Genomic DNA, 7,028 nt, shown 5'->3' with positions numbered 1-7,028 from the left:
CAATGCTGTGTGCGAAATTCAGACGTATTATTATTATCATTTTAAATGGGAAATTCTTAAAGTATTGGTTGCACCATGGAAACAAGAACATTTGGCCATCCAAGGCAGGCAAGTGGGATTGGTGGGGCACTGGCACCATCTGCCCTAACAGGCCAGCTTCCTTTGTGCTATTTATTTGGTCTGCCAACCAGGCTTGGGTTGAGTGGCCACAGAGATAGACAGTTTCTGTCCAGGCTAGTTCCCATCATCCATGCTGAGTAGATATGGCAATGAGGAGCCCAAGGGACACTCAAGGGGTGGGAGAGATTTCCCTCATGGCTTCTTCCTCCCATGCCTGGCCAGAGCGATGTGGGTAGGAGCTACAGGGAAGTGTCGCCCACGCCACTCTGTTTACATGCGAATCGAGCTATAGGCAGTAATAGAAATGCAGGAGGCTTCTCTTCTTAAAAGAACGGAGAAGCTGGAGGCTGATGCCAAGTATGATAGGAAGCCAATTTTTAAAAAAGAAGATGAACTCAAGAAGGGGGTGGTGATGAGTTCATTGTGACAGGAGAGTAGGAGAGTTTTCCGGAAGGCAATGTGTCAAGGAGAGCCAGGGAGGGGGAAGCCGAGAATACTGAACTGCTCAGGGAGGAAAGGGGTCCCATTTTCACTGCAAAGGTCAACATCCACAAGTTGGTTGGGTTTTATTCTTTCTCCTTGCATCATCGGCTAAACGAATCTCTCCCCCCAGGGCAGGAAGAGGGCTAAATATGACTTCTGCAGCCTGGATCTGATGACTGGGCCCAGGTGGGCTCTGCCCAATCCCATCAGGGATGCAGAAGCCAGCCGTCAGTTCTCTTAATTAGGCTCCCGCCAGCAGTAGCAAGAGGCTGGCACATTCTTCTGTCACGGTTTGACGTGCTTAAGGAAAGGTGATGCATCAGATCTGATAAATCCTCATTTGGCTGCTGACAGGATTTTCCCCAATGCATTTGTTGAAGTAGGGAAAAAACGACTTCATTAGGCGGCCATGTTGGTTTGCTCCTTCAATCCAACAGGCCGAAGCACCACACCAAAACCATCTGTTAGACTCCTCTTTGGCGAGGAGGTGGCTACTCTTCTCTAGCCATTCAACAACCTCCATTCCCCCCCCCCATCCCCTCAGATGGATAAATGTGCTTTTCTGAGGGGAATTTGAGGGGTGGGAAATGGTGCATCAGCCACCATTATGAATGTCAGTAAGCTGTGATGGCTTTCCTTCCCACATACCTCCAAACCACCAAAATTATACCCCGTCCCTCAACTTTGCTACCTTCAAATAGGGTGACAAGATTAGATGGCCCCTAGCTAGCCCCTGCTGTCCTGGTATATATAGTACAGTATGCAGTGATTGTTGCTTTTCAGTATTCACGGCAGTTGTACAACGTATTATTCCATCGGACGGTATTCAGTGCTTGTTGTTTGAACAGTTTGTGCTGTACAAGGCCAGTAACAAATGTTTATTATACTGACATGTTTCTCAGTAGCCCATAATTCAAGTTAGCTTCCCCCACCCCATGCCCACCCCCAGGCAACTGCACGGCCTAATTAAACCTCCGCATCTTTTCTTGCCTCTGCAAAGTTTCCCTGCCAGAAAACACTCCCCGAATCTACCTCACCCCTCTGCTACCCCAAGCATGAATCAATGATATTTCACAGGCTGGCAGAAATTAAATATTGACTTTCTCCGGGTTTGAACTTCTCTGTGCATCCCTGAGGCCTTGCTGGCTCCGTTCGCTTGGGGGTTACAGAGACCCGCACTGAGTTAAGGGAAGTGACGTCCAGTCCCCTTGGAAACGCGCGAGGGAGCAATGGCTTGATGGGCCTGGGATGGTGGGCTCTCAGAGGAGTTATAGCCTGAGTGTTCTGCTCCTAGAAAAACAACAACTCTCAGTTCTCCTCTCTGCATCCGACACACCCACAGGTGTTTCCATCCTTCCAGTGGAGTGAATGACAAAGTGAAGACTGACTGGTTGGTTTCTATACTGCTTGTTCCATCCTGAGACAGGACATAGCTTAATATATTAAAAATATATCTAAGCGGTGTACAAAAACCTGAAGCAACAATAGCCAACAAAACATTACAAAAATACAGAGTTACATATTAAAATGTTACAGGGTGTGTCAGAAGAAAAATGCATTGATTAGATAGATGATAGCTAGCTAGATATGAGGATAGATAGATGTATTTTTCTTCTGACATACCCGCCATCTCAGTCTCCGGGTTCTCACCCACAAAAATCTCACAGTGAGAAGAGTTCATGGAAACAGCAGACATCAACCTAGTCTGTCCCCCTAGTCTTGCTTTTTTATGGTCAGGCAAAAGATAAACTGTGCAAGTCCTGAGCTGTGACTTAAATGACTGAGAATCTACAAAGAGAGTAGAGATCTTTACTGTAACTATTTTGTAAGTGGTTGCCACTGAAATTGGTGGGAGTCAGGTCTCCTGGAGCCAGGACTTTTGCTTAGAAAATTGTGTGTGTGCATTCGTTAACTTTGGCAAATATTTATATGTTTCTGTCACACATGACTGTGAGCTCACGGTTTTCCTACACAAAAGTCATAGGTTTACAGGAAAATAGTTGTGTGTAGTACAGTGCTGAGCTTTGCTGAATTCCATGTGGGAATAAATTACCAATGTGCATCGGGCATGCAAAGAAGGGGGGGGGGGGATAGTGCAAATGAACAGAAGGGATTGAAAGCTGCAGGAAAGTGCACATGCTGCTGTTCCAGAATTAATTTTAGAGATTCTTCTAGTTCAGCGAGAATTCCAGAGAAGTGGGGCAAGAGGCAGAGCAGGAAATGCACAAAGCAATCAAAAAATGAAATGGGGGGGGGGGGACCTGCTCATCTCGACTTCCTCCCTAAATCCATCAGGTGGTGAGTCAGAAGGAAAAGTCTCTGCTGGGAGGAATTCAAATCAGTTCACATTTAAAGGCAAACCTACCTCATCTGCACCTTCCAAAACAATATGCAAACCAAAACATGGTCATCCTTGGGAATTCACACTTCTCTGGATTCTGCAGTGCAGTTCTCCAGCCAAGTTATGTGTACATAAATGTATATACTAGGCTTAGGTTTGCCATGTAAATGCAAATACCAGGGACAACAGCATACAAAAGCTAATTACGTTAGGGGGAAATGCTTTGTGAAGGTACGCGTAGTTGGCTAAATTGCATGGAAAAACATGTATCTTATAAGAAATTCGCAGCAAAATGCTAGTGAATTTTTACAAGGTTTTCAAAAATAAGTAAATCATAAACTGATGTGGACATGGGGAGAACTGAACTAAGGGCTGGCAAACTGAAAGGACCTGAAATTGACAGCCTTCTCCATTGCTCATTAGACCTCCCTCCTTCCCCTTCTGTTTTCTCTCCAGCATCAAGCAGTGTAGGTCTGGGATACATCCCCCCTACCCATCTGCAGGTGACTTGGGCGCTTGTGAAGGTCACATCCTACAATCAAAGGCACTAAGTGCACAGTTCAAAGTGTTGGTGCTGACCTTTAAAGTCCTAAACGGCCTCAGTCCTGTATACCTGAAGGAGCGTCTCCACCCCCTTCATTCAGCTACTGAGATCCAGCGCTGAGGGCCTTCTGGCAGTTCCCTCATTGTGAGAAGTGAGGTTACAGGCAGAGGGCCTTCTCGGTAGTGGCACCCGCCCTGGGGAACACCCTCTCATCAGATGTCAAGGAAATAAGCAGCTATCCTGTTTTTAAATGACAGCTGAAGGCAGCCCTGTTCAGGGAAGTTTTTAATATTTAATGCTGTATTGTTTTTAACACTTGATTGGGAGCTGCCCAGAGTGGCTGGGGAAACTCAGCCAGAAGGGCGGGGTATAAATAAATTATTATTATTATTATTATTATTATTATTATTATTATTATTATTATTCAGTTTTCTAATTATTATTTTTAAACCCCTTCTTCCCCTTCTGCACAGACCCTTCTGCAACAATACGAAACCTGCAGGGTCCTGAGGACTGCGGCCCAGGATGGGAGGGACGATCACTTGCTGGATGATGAGCCACTTCTGGACCGCAAGCCTTTTCATCCCTGGGACAGATGTTCTCTCCAGCTGCAGGCAGATTCTGACGAGGCCTCTCTCCCCCTCTCTCCATGGGCTGTCTCCCAGAAAATAATGGCTCTTTTTATCATTTTTAAATTTCATGCCTATTCTTGTAATTATTTATACATGTCCCTAGGCTGTGTCGCTGAGTCACTGTGCTGAGTTAGACTAATTAACGGAAAGGCGGAGAAGGCGGCAGTGAGCTGGGTCAGCGGCAGGCTTCTGTGCTCATTAGATGGGCAGGCAAATGCGCAGAGAGAGAGGGACGGGCAACCTCGCCGGCTGGTTGCTAGTTTTGCCGTTGATCGCCGAAACCTTCATTTCAGGGGGCCTCAGGAAGATGATTGTTAATTATTAAACACAAATAAACTGCCCTGTGTTGTGGTCGTGGAGTTCCAACAGCAACAACTGATGCATCATTGAGGAGGGAGGAAATCCAGGTGTGTCTGAGACAGGAATGAGACAAGGCTGTCAGGAGTTCAGCCTACACCTGAGTAGAACCCTGGCAGAGACACATGCCCGACTGGCATGTTCCCTCCCTCCTGGTTGATCGTTCAGGAGCTTCATAAGCTTTCTTCAGCCCGAACATCACAGCGACTGATGCCAACTGACACTGGCACACTTAGGGATCCACAGAGTTTGCGCATCATGCGTGACAGAACTCAGCATTTTGGCCAATCTACTCTATTTACATATAAACACACACAGAGCACTGCAACATGGCTCCCTCTCTCACTAGCATCAGACAACAAAGAGAAAAAACAAATGACAATAGTCCCACTTTATGGAATACAGGAACACAAACATCTTGTCTCCATCACTTCCCATTTTGTGGAGACAAAACATATACCATCATGTGATAGACAAAAATCCCATGACTGCAATCATGGAGCAGGAATTCTAACAAAGACTACATGTAGTGGTGGTAGTGGGAGTAATGGTTCATATTTATGTATTTATTTAAGAAATTTACATCATACCCCCTTTTTTCAAAAGACCACAGAACTTTTTATAATATTGCAGCATAATAAACAACACAATGTATGTAAGTACATAACGTAGTATAACAAAGAAATCAGAACAGTTGGATAATTCATAATAGGCATCATCTTCAAATAATTCATCATTATTTCATTCATTTCATCCAAAAGGCTACTGGAAGAGGTATGTTTTTGCTTGTTTCTTAAAAGAAAACATTGACATTGCTAGACTCACCTCCATGGGAAGAACCTTCCACAGACATGGAGCCACCACTAAAAAGGCCCTTCCGTGGATTCTGGTGCTTTGTACTTCCTCTCGCACAGGGGCAAGCAGTCACTCCTCCTCTGATGATCTCAAGGTACAGGCAGATTGGCATGTGAGAAGGTGTTCTCTCTCCACCTTGTTCACTGCTTTATGAAGTCTTGTTGGCCCTTTGACACGACTGTTGAGGACTATGCTCCATTACTAATACATCTGATCCTCAAATTCACTATAAAATAAATAAATATTGCTATCTGTTCCTGCTTTGGAATATCCTTCTTGTCTTCCAACTCCTCTCAGGGGACCGTTCAGCAACTAATTTTCCAGGAGGGCCACTTTGAGAAGCCAATGAAGTTTGATGGGCCGCTCAGTGTCATAGCCCCCCTCCCCACTGCTTCTAAGTCAGGGTGGGGAACTGGTGGCCCTCCAGATATTGTTTCACTCCAGCTTCCATCAGCCCCAGCCAGCACAGCCAGTGGTCAAGGATGGGGGGAAATGGAAGCCCACATTTGTCCTATCCTTGTGACTGGTTACCTTATTAAGATACCTTATAGTATCTTATTTTTGCCATGGGTTCCATATCACCAAACCTGTAACTAAAAGAGCATTGGGGTGGGGTAGTGGGAGGTGTGTATTTCACCAATGATTTCTGCTTCTTATGTAAGCCCTTAAAAAAGGCTTACCACCTCCCCTCCTGGCAAGCACTGGGATTATCACTTGTGCCAAGCTGAAGATGGTCCTGAGGCAAATGGGATAGTTGGTTAGCTCACTTGATACTTGAATCGAGTCACACAGGTGCTCCACTTACAACAGCACAGCTGAAGCAAAGTATTACATCAGTTGGACATGTCTGTACCAGCAGGTGTTACAACAGGGGAAGAGCCTAAATAAATGAGCGAGGTGAAGAAATTTAAAGTGGCAAGTGTGCTAATGTTCAACTTGGAAAGCCGCCGCAAATGCAAAGCGAGGTTTCTGCTGAGGAATGGCAAAGAGGAAGCATAAATTATATCAGGGGGTGAGTACAGGCGGGTGTCCTTGACAGCGCTTGTGATACATGTGGCAAGGCCCACTGTGTGATTGAGATGTGCCTGCAAAGGATGGAGAGGCGGAGAGGAGGAGCCCCAAATGGATGACTCCCAAGGCTCTGTGGCCAGTTGGATCAATACAGCAAAAAGCATCTTCCTTGTAGTGCCATTAGCAAAAGACACTGGAGCCTTGTCAGGTGGTTAAACAAACAGCTTCCCCCACTTAACTGTGCGTCTCCTGGTACAAGCGCAGAGTTCATAAAGCAGAAGAGAAAGCAAACATTTCCAGCAAGCTTCATAGAGAAGAAGAGGTGCAGGGAAAGGAACAAGGTTGGTTTTTAAGAATTTATTTTTTAAAAAACCAAAACATTCTTACCCAGTACATGCACACATTAATGCACCTTCCTTTCTTGGGCGACGGGAATTGACTACAACACATGGCACATACCACCTGCTGCACATCTGCATAGCTAGCTAGATCACGTTGGTACCTTTCAGAGAGTTTACTGCAGATTGCTGAAGTCAGTTGTAAAGGTAAGCTGCTGACACCAGGGGAGGAGATAAAAGGGACGCAGCTCCGTTTTCTGGCAGCTGTCCAAACAACAGCCCTGTGAGGTAGGTTAGGCTGAGAGGAAGAGCAGCCGCCCTTAGGCCACCCAGTGTGTTCCATGGGC

At 45.7% G+C, this 7,028-nt stretch overlaps 1 long non-coding RNA gene across 1 annotated transcript; it reads left to right on the top strand.

The window, feature by feature from the left end:
• The first annotated feature begins 562 nt into the window (after positions 1–562).
• Positions 563–4,486, top strand: LOC310851321. Its single transcript, XR_014567708.1, has 2 exons — positions 563–660; positions 3,962–4,486. It is a non-coding gene; the product is annotated as an uncharacterized lncRNA (long non-coding RNA).
• Positions 4,487–7,028: the final 2,542 nt, after the last annotated feature.

This window comes from Podarcis gaigeae, assembly GCF_964106915.1.
Source record: "Podarcis gaigeae genome assembly, chromosome: 8".
Classification (NCBI taxonomy): domain Eukaryota; kingdom Metazoa; phylum Chordata; class Lepidosauria; order Squamata; family Lacertidae; genus Podarcis; species Podarcis gaigeae.
Note: the sequence above shows the minus strand (reverse complement) of the source record. Positions and strands in the feature narration are given on the sequence as shown.